This window comes from Aplysia californica, unplaced genomic scaffold (genome assembly GCF_000002075.1).
Source record: "Aplysia californica isolate F4 #8 unplaced genomic scaffold, AplCal3.0 scaffold00284, whole genome shotgun sequence".
Classification (NCBI taxonomy): domain Eukaryota; kingdom Metazoa; phylum Mollusca; class Gastropoda; order Aplysiida; family Aplysiidae; genus Aplysia; species Aplysia californica.
Genome location: NW_004797554.1, coordinates 485,898 through 493,811, shown reverse-complemented (window position 1 = coordinate 493,811; position 7,914 = coordinate 485,898). Strand labels below are relative to the sequence as shown.

The 7,914-nt window shown below is 40.7% G+C and overlaps 1 long non-coding RNA gene across 1 annotated transcript; it reads left to right on the top strand.

The window, feature by feature from the left end:
* Positions 1 to 3,255: 3,255 nt before the first annotated feature.
* On the top strand, positions 3,256 to 6,794 carry LOC101850257. Its single transcript, XR_220616.3, has 3 exons — positions 3,256 to 3,427; positions 4,992 to 5,101; positions 6,640 to 6,794. It is a non-coding gene; the product is annotated as an uncharacterized LOC101850257 (long non-coding RNA).
* Positions 6,795 to 7,914: the final 1,120 nt, after the last annotated feature.

The following is a 7,914-nucleotide window of genomic DNA, read 5'->3' as shown; positions in this document are numbered from 1 at the left end:
AATAGCACATCACAGAGCTCAATTAATTTAAAATTGTGTGTACAAATGTTAAGTCTGTTGCTATGCAAATAGCCTAGATAGAGGGAGAGAAAGGAGGGAGAGAGAGAGAGAGAGAGAGAGAGAGAGAGAGAGAGAGAGAGAGAGAGGTGAAAAAGGAGTGGGTTTGGGTATTACGTGAGACGCAGTATAAAAGTATGAGTAAGTCACTTGCTTACTTATCCTGTGCAGTTACATTTCTGAGATACCTGGTCCCCTATCCTCGATTATTTCTTGTACATAAAAGGTCATCGTGTAAGCTTACTTTCTTTTTTATTGCTTGCTTTCCTGTGGTTGTAAGTGGCTAATACCTCAATGACACAATTAAGGATCATTTCAGAGAAAAGTCATTCCAGTAAGGTTTTTTTAAAGTAGATATTTTAAGCCCCATCCACACAATTTAGATCCTTTGGGAGGCTGGCTTCGACCCTGTCTGTCAGGGTGAACCCGGGCTGAGAGGGACACAACGTTCGAGCAGAATGACCAAGATACTCGTTCAGAATTCTACCCACACAGGAATCGAATTTGGGCGTTCGTTCCGGGTGTGATGGAGAAACGCCTTATATCTACACCATGCTGGTAGCGAGTCTTTTGCATTTGTTGATAAGCTGAAACCTGAGATGACTAACTAGAAGAACGTTATGGAAACTGTGCATAGAGCTGTTTTCTGTCTGGCACGTGTACTTACTCTGATTTCCGACGTCTTGGTCTTAGTTATGGGTCTTGCTGTCGAGTCTATTGGAAAAAAAATCGTCTCTTTGAGACGAAAAATTATTACTTTGTTTTAACACCTGTGTTCTTTCGAATTATAATTTCATTTTGTTCTGACTTACGTTTTCACGACTGGTATTCAATGCTTTCATTTACAGCAAAACCGGAGTCTGTACAATCTAAGGCCGGTCCCAGAGTGGCTCTGTAGGTCTGACCTGTAGCTCGCCTGGCGCACGCCGTGTGCGTGTCAGCACAGCCGCACCGTGGGTTGGTGCCTGTATCTCAGCGAGCGCGAGGCACACTCGCTGCGTCTCAACACGGGCGCACTGCGTGTTCACGTGTGTAGGTGTGCAACTGACGGGTCTACCTTGCTATATTTAGGTACTGTGTAATCCAAGACCAATTATACCAAGACTCTTCTTTACGTCATGTGCCAAGGGCCTACGACAACAGTCGAAACTAAGTCAACCTCTCGATTCGAAGTTTCAAAGTATGATAAAGTGCATTTCTGGGTGATTTTGTGGCCAAGTGTTGATGCTAGCACCAATATTTAATAGTAAAGCACCTAATAATACTTACTTCTTGTTGATTTTTACGATCTGTGAAGAGTTTCAGTCGAAAATAAACACGAAGCGAGGCGACACATGTCCGCCATGTTTACAACACTGTTGAATAGCACGTCTGACGTATCGCGCAGCTCAGCTGACCAAAAACAGACGACACAGCGACGCTGCTTAAGCACACGAAAATGTATACATTCATTTGCACGGTGCTAGCCAGGCGAGCTACAGGTCAGACCTACAGAGCCACTCTGGGACCGGCCTAACGTTTTCGTCGTGAGCAGTGGTTAGTTTATTGATATAGCAGTGCGGCCTGTTACTTCTACATCGTTTTGTGTTGTAATCGGCTCTTAATGAAAGTTGGCTGTTACATATCAGTGATTTATTGAAAAGTACAAATTAACGACCCCAGTAACAATGACAACGACGGGAAAGAAAGCAACAAGCACAAAGGGCTGAAAAAATAGGAATGGCGAAACAGATGAGCGCGTTTGGAGACAGTTTACCAAGGGACGCTACTCATGTTTCACTGAAACCAAAGTGTGATCTGGTAATGGCTATCTCCTATATTCTACTTACCTAACACTAACAGTGACGTAATAAGATTCACCGTCGTTTCCCTCACAACAAGTAGTTACCCCAACCTCACAAAGTTCTGTCAGCTCAGTACCTAGTTTTGAGAAATTTGTCGTTATAAAAATTTGGAGTTTCACAACATATCTAGCTTTTTCGAATACAATTCTTTGAATATTTTGATAATGACTCCGATCAATAATCTTACGATTTTGATTGATCTGATAGAACCAAATTTTGGTTTCTGACCTGATGGTCTTAGTAACTCAAACCGGCTAAAACTGTCAGAGAACTTTGTAATTCTAAAGTAACGAAGTGCCTATTGATCCAATTATAGATGATAAGATCGGGTCAGGTGGTGATGGGGAATCGCGCTGTCCAGTGCACTGTGTATCAAAAGACCACTGTTTTGCTTCATCTAATTTGATGCAGAAATTCATTAGAGAAGTCCATTAGGGCCTATCATATGTGAGGCAGCGTGGTGGAATCAGGCCCTCGTCATTTTTTGGGCATATAGAGTTATTGGTATCATATTAAGACTTTTTCATTTGTCTTTATTTGGATGAAAAAAATATCCATTTATCTTGAATACAAGTCGAAATATTTGCGAAAGAAGGAGGTGGAGGTCACCTGGTTTCAGGGGTAAAATTAGTGAGAAAATGGCCGCCAAAGATGTCATTTCCTTAGAAAAATCGACACAGAAATTAGTTCTTTAATGGGCATTAAAAGTGTTGAGCCCCCCCCCCCCCCCCCCCCCAAAGAAAAAAATTAAAATTTTTATAAATTCCCAAACCTGCGTAAAATGTGATTATTTTGACGAGAGCCTGATTCCTCCACCACGCTGCCTCACATATTCCACTGATTCCGCACGCTAACAAAATCATATTATCTGACGTAATACATTTATAGCTGTATCGTTAGTTGTTTTCGTCAAACTTATGAAATCGTGACCTGGAAAGGCAAACACGTTTGATCGAACAAACTATGCTTTAAAAAAGTAGCTTTTGGTACCGCATCAAGAAAACCTGGCAACCCTCAAATGTGTCAATAAAATCTAATGTAGTATTTGAATCGTGGGGGGTTTGACAAAACTGTTACAAAAAATATGGTGAATAGGAAGAACAACCTAGATATCTAGAACTATATTTCCTCGATCGGAAGGATAACAGACAAAGCTGTAAGCGAAATAACGTCACTTCCTTTATTTCTCCTGTTCAGGACAGAGAGTCGTACTGGAGAAGTTAATCAAGATATACAGGCTTTATTTTGTACTTTACAAAAGCCAGACTAGACTAATAAGCAACCTTTATGATGTTGCTCGGGTTTATCGGAAAATGACTCTCTAACAAAATGAGGATAAATGGTTATGAATTGCGCAAATCACTTGTGGTGTGCAACTTACACAAATTTAAAGCAAATTGCCGATTCCTTCTATAGTATCCTGTGTGCAGAGTGCACATAAGCCTTGTTCACTTTGAAAACACCAAAGTGACGAAATGACGGATGGATAGACTGCACAGACGTACCGTGTGGCAGAAAATTCTACGGTAAGTGTTTCAGTTTCGCCTACACCATAACTTTCCCATTCTTTGTGGGAAGGCCTTTTTGACCGTGTGCACACGAAACTTGTAGATTCCAAGAGCATCGAACTGGCGTAGGTACCGATGAGTGTCCAAACTTACTACCAGATAGACAGCCTAGAATCTAGAATCTACATCTAGAGTCTAGATCTAGATCTAGAAACTAGATTTAGATCTAGAGTCTAGATCTAGATCTAGATTTCTAGACGTCTACAAATCTAGATCTACATCTCTAGATCTAGAAATTCTAGACTATCTAGAATCTAGATCTTCACTACTTTACTTCAACAGGAGTCTTCTGCTACCGTAGATTTGTCAACCAATAGGTCGTCTTTGGCAGATACCAACAAATCTCCACACCTCTCAGCTCTCTGCTTTCCTCAGTGTGTCCCGCAGCTCTATGGCTGTTAATTCTCGGATGTTATCCTCCCATCTCTTCTTCTGTCTGCCTCTCCTTCGTCCTCCTTGCACAATGACATGAAGAATTATTCTAAGAATAGTTTTATCAAGACATGAAGAACAGGAAAATTACCCTGCCAGTAAGTCACGTGCCTATATTTCATCAACTCTTCTAACATATAAGTCAATATCTTCGTCAAGCCGACCTACATTAACATTAGATCAGTAGTACAGCCTCTTTGTGATCTCATTTGACCTAGCTTCTCGCAGCATTAATAGTGTGTTATCGGGCAAGAATAGCCATGTTTGATTGAACACTGCCACATTCTGCCCGCTTATTTGCTTGATATAAACGGGTAAAGGTAAACTTAAGCCCTTCATAACGAACTTACTTGACCTAGTGCGCACATCCAAAATCTCCACTCACTGAGGGCTGCCATGGCAACGAACTTTTCATAATCGACAGTGTCATTAACAATTTTTAAAACACAACAACCAAAGAGCCCAAACCATATGTGAGGCAGCGTGGTGGAATCAGGCTCTCGTGAAAATAATCAAAATAAAGAAACTTGCATTTTTCTGCTGGTTTGTGAATTTTTATCAAATTTTTGTTTTTTGGCTCAACACCTTTCATGTTCAGTAAAGAACTCATTTCTGTGTGGATTTTTCGGAAAATCGTTGACTAAAGGCACAAAAAATGTAAATTTTCAGTTACAACGGACTCTTGCGCTAAGGAAATAACTAAACTTTGGCAGCCAATTTCTCACTAATTTTACCTTTGAAAACAGGTGACCCCCCACCTACTTCTTTCGCAAATATCTCGACTTGCATTCAAGATAAATGTATATTTTATTCATCCTAAAAAATACAAATGAATAAGCTTTAAGATGGTACCAATAACTCTGCATGCCAAAAAATTGACGAGAGCCTGATTCCACCACGCTGCCTCACATATTAACACTAAGGGAACAACGATAACCACAGTAATAAATAAATGCAACAACAGCAACAATAGTGTTAGAAACAACACGTAACGAAAAAGAAAAACAACAATAACAAGAACAAAACAAGAACAACAATTGCTAAAATCATAACTGAAGCAACAATCTAATCAATCCCTCTATCTTCACAGGACAGACTGTTTTCACTGCTGACCCGTCCTGCTGGTCGGATTCGAACCCTTACCGCTGACTACACTACCCTACTCGTCTCACGTATTCATTATGTTTTCAAGCAAGAAAAGTGAGCAAAATGGACTCCAAAAAACCCCTAGAAAGCAGGTTCTAGTTCGCCATCCCCTCCCCCTCCTTTTTTTCACCAAAGTATCTTTTCTATCCCTCAACAGTCACGCTTTTTAAAAACTGACGGCTGCTAGCTGCTTTAGGTTTCGGTAGGCCTCGTAACACGCTTCATCTGTCCAGCCGAAATTCATGGTTTGAATCCGAGGGGATTAGGTTTTTTTTAATGTTTTCCCCGTTTTTCCCCATTATATACACAGCAGCAACAGAAACTGTCCACTTGAAAAGAAGCCTGTATTCTGGTTATTATTCAAAATATAAAAAGAAAGTAAAGTTGTTCCTGCATCCGATCCGGACATTGGAGGGTTGCCTTAATAGTGAGACAGCTTCCTGGGCCTGCGGAAAAAAATGGTAAGGAGGCCAGTTCCTTTCCACGCCGCCTTTACTTCCCCAACTCGAAGTCAGGTACCCATAACTGCTGGGTGGGCAGGAGGGGGCGAAAAATATCCGTGTCCGAACTGAGGCTCGAACCTGGACTTTCCGCTTTGGAGACGAGCGGACTAACAGCTCCGCCACGACATATTTTTAAAAATTGACACAGACTTATTTCAAAGTATGTTAAGAAGTGTGTTACCTTTTGTTTCTTGATCATGTCTCATGTAGTGGCACAGTGTTAAGCACAAAATGGTACCCATTGATTTCAAAATTCCAAGTCAGTAGCGGACATTGTAGCTACTTGGAATGATGCAAGCTTGGCATATATTTCCGTATTGATTGAGTCAATTTTTTTTCTTCTGATTTTAATTAATTGTTATGGCAGTCCATTCCACTCTTGAATCAAGGCTTGTCCCAGTCGTTGTACAATGTTAATGTCATTTTGGGAGCTCCCTTTTAGGCCCAGTCAGTCCAAGCGTAATTATTGGAAAGATGGCAAACGTTGGTCCAAGGCTACCTTGCTCCATGTCTGAATGATGTGTTTTAAGGCCGTTGCGTCCTTCTATCGCTGATGACTCTTCCGTTTTTGTATGAAATTAATCTGCAGAGCTGATCGTTATGAGAGAGTGATCTCAAAGATACCAGAGCAGTATCTGTCTGTCTTTTTTGGCGGGTATCGATCTGTGATCTGCCTGGCCTGGGTCTGTCAGGTGTAACTCCAGTGACTTGGAACCAATCTTTCAGGATATTGATGGTAGGATGGGAGCAATGAAGCTTCCACACCACACTACGGGCGGAAAGTACAGCTTGGAGTATTCAAACTGCCCGACAGCGCTCCTTCGGGCTTAACCTTGGCATCTGGTACAGCAATCCAAGTCGTCAAAAACCAGGGGTGGGGGGGGGGGGGGGGTTGTAGTTTATTTCAACGCAAATCAAAATTTTGGTATGGTTGGAGGGCACCACTGGTAGAACCTACTTCTTTTCTTTACGTCTGTATTTCCTGTCTATCTGTCTTGTTTCTTCCCTGTACTATAGGACCGTTATTGGGTCGACGTGCTTCTCTTTGCTCATAGTTTGTACGCAGTCAAACTAACATTGGGTCTCCAGACAGTGTATGTACGTTGCAATCACGTGACTGTGCAGACGTTAGTCTCCGATGTCAGACTCTGGCCTGTGGTCGTAACGCCCCCTGGTGTCACAAAGCCAGAGATGTACGACGACCAAAAAACCACAAGTGAGTGAGAAAATTTAGGGTTTTTTTAAATAAACATAGAGGGTCGTTCTTCTTTTTTGTAATTTTCCTGTGCCCAAACCTATGTGAATAACGCCATATGTGAGGCAGCATGGTGGAATCAGGCTCTCGTCAAAATAATCAAATTGACGATACTAGCATTTTTCCGCAGGTTTGTGAATTTTTACAAAATTTCTTTTTCTTTGGATCCCCACCTTTTTTACGCCCATTAAAGAACTAATTTCTGTGTTGATTTTTCTGAAAAACGTTGATTAAAGGCACAAAAAATGTAAATTTTCAGTTACCACGGACTCTTAAGCTAAGAAAATAACTAATCTTTGGCGGCCATTTTCTCACTAATTTTACCTCTGAAACCAGGTGACCTCCACCTCCTTCTTTCGCAAATATTTTGACTTGTATATAAGATAAATGGATATTTTTAATCATCCAAATAAAGACAAATGAACAAGTTTTGATACCAATAACTCTACATGCCCAAAAAATGACGAGGGCCTGATTCCACCACGCTGCCTCACATATGGTTATTAAAACTAGGTTGGCTTAGGTTGTTAACCGATAGTCTTTTTTATTCCGTTAGTGTGGGTGTTTGACTTTTTTTTTGTTCTAGTAGGTGGGGAGGGACAAAAGGCGACCGGGGGAGGGGGGGGGAGGTGTTACTTAGTTTGTTTTGATTGGAGACTAATGGGGTATAAACATAGAAGGACTGGTCATACTGTATTTCATGAGTGTCTTGAGCAATGTTAGTTTTTATAGGAATGCAACGCTCACCGTAAACAAATAAAACCTTTAAGGATGCACACTTTGTCTAAAAGCCATATGGAAGAAAAAGGAATGAAAGAAAGAAAAAAAGAAGCCAGAGGCAACACACTGCAGTTAACCCAGAATGGCGCACATTTTTAATACAAATATTGTACTGTATAAGTACTACAGCATCCCAGTTGTGCGAACTGGACAATATCTAGTTTATAAGCATCAAAGAAGTTGTAGACTGTATAAAAATATTTTCATCTCTATTGTATCAAACTTATAACATAATTTCTCTTTCTTTCTGTTTGCCTCGCTGATCCACCCTTTTCAGTCAACATCTGTGTCTCTATTTTTTTGTAACTTTTTTTTTTTTTTTTTTTTTT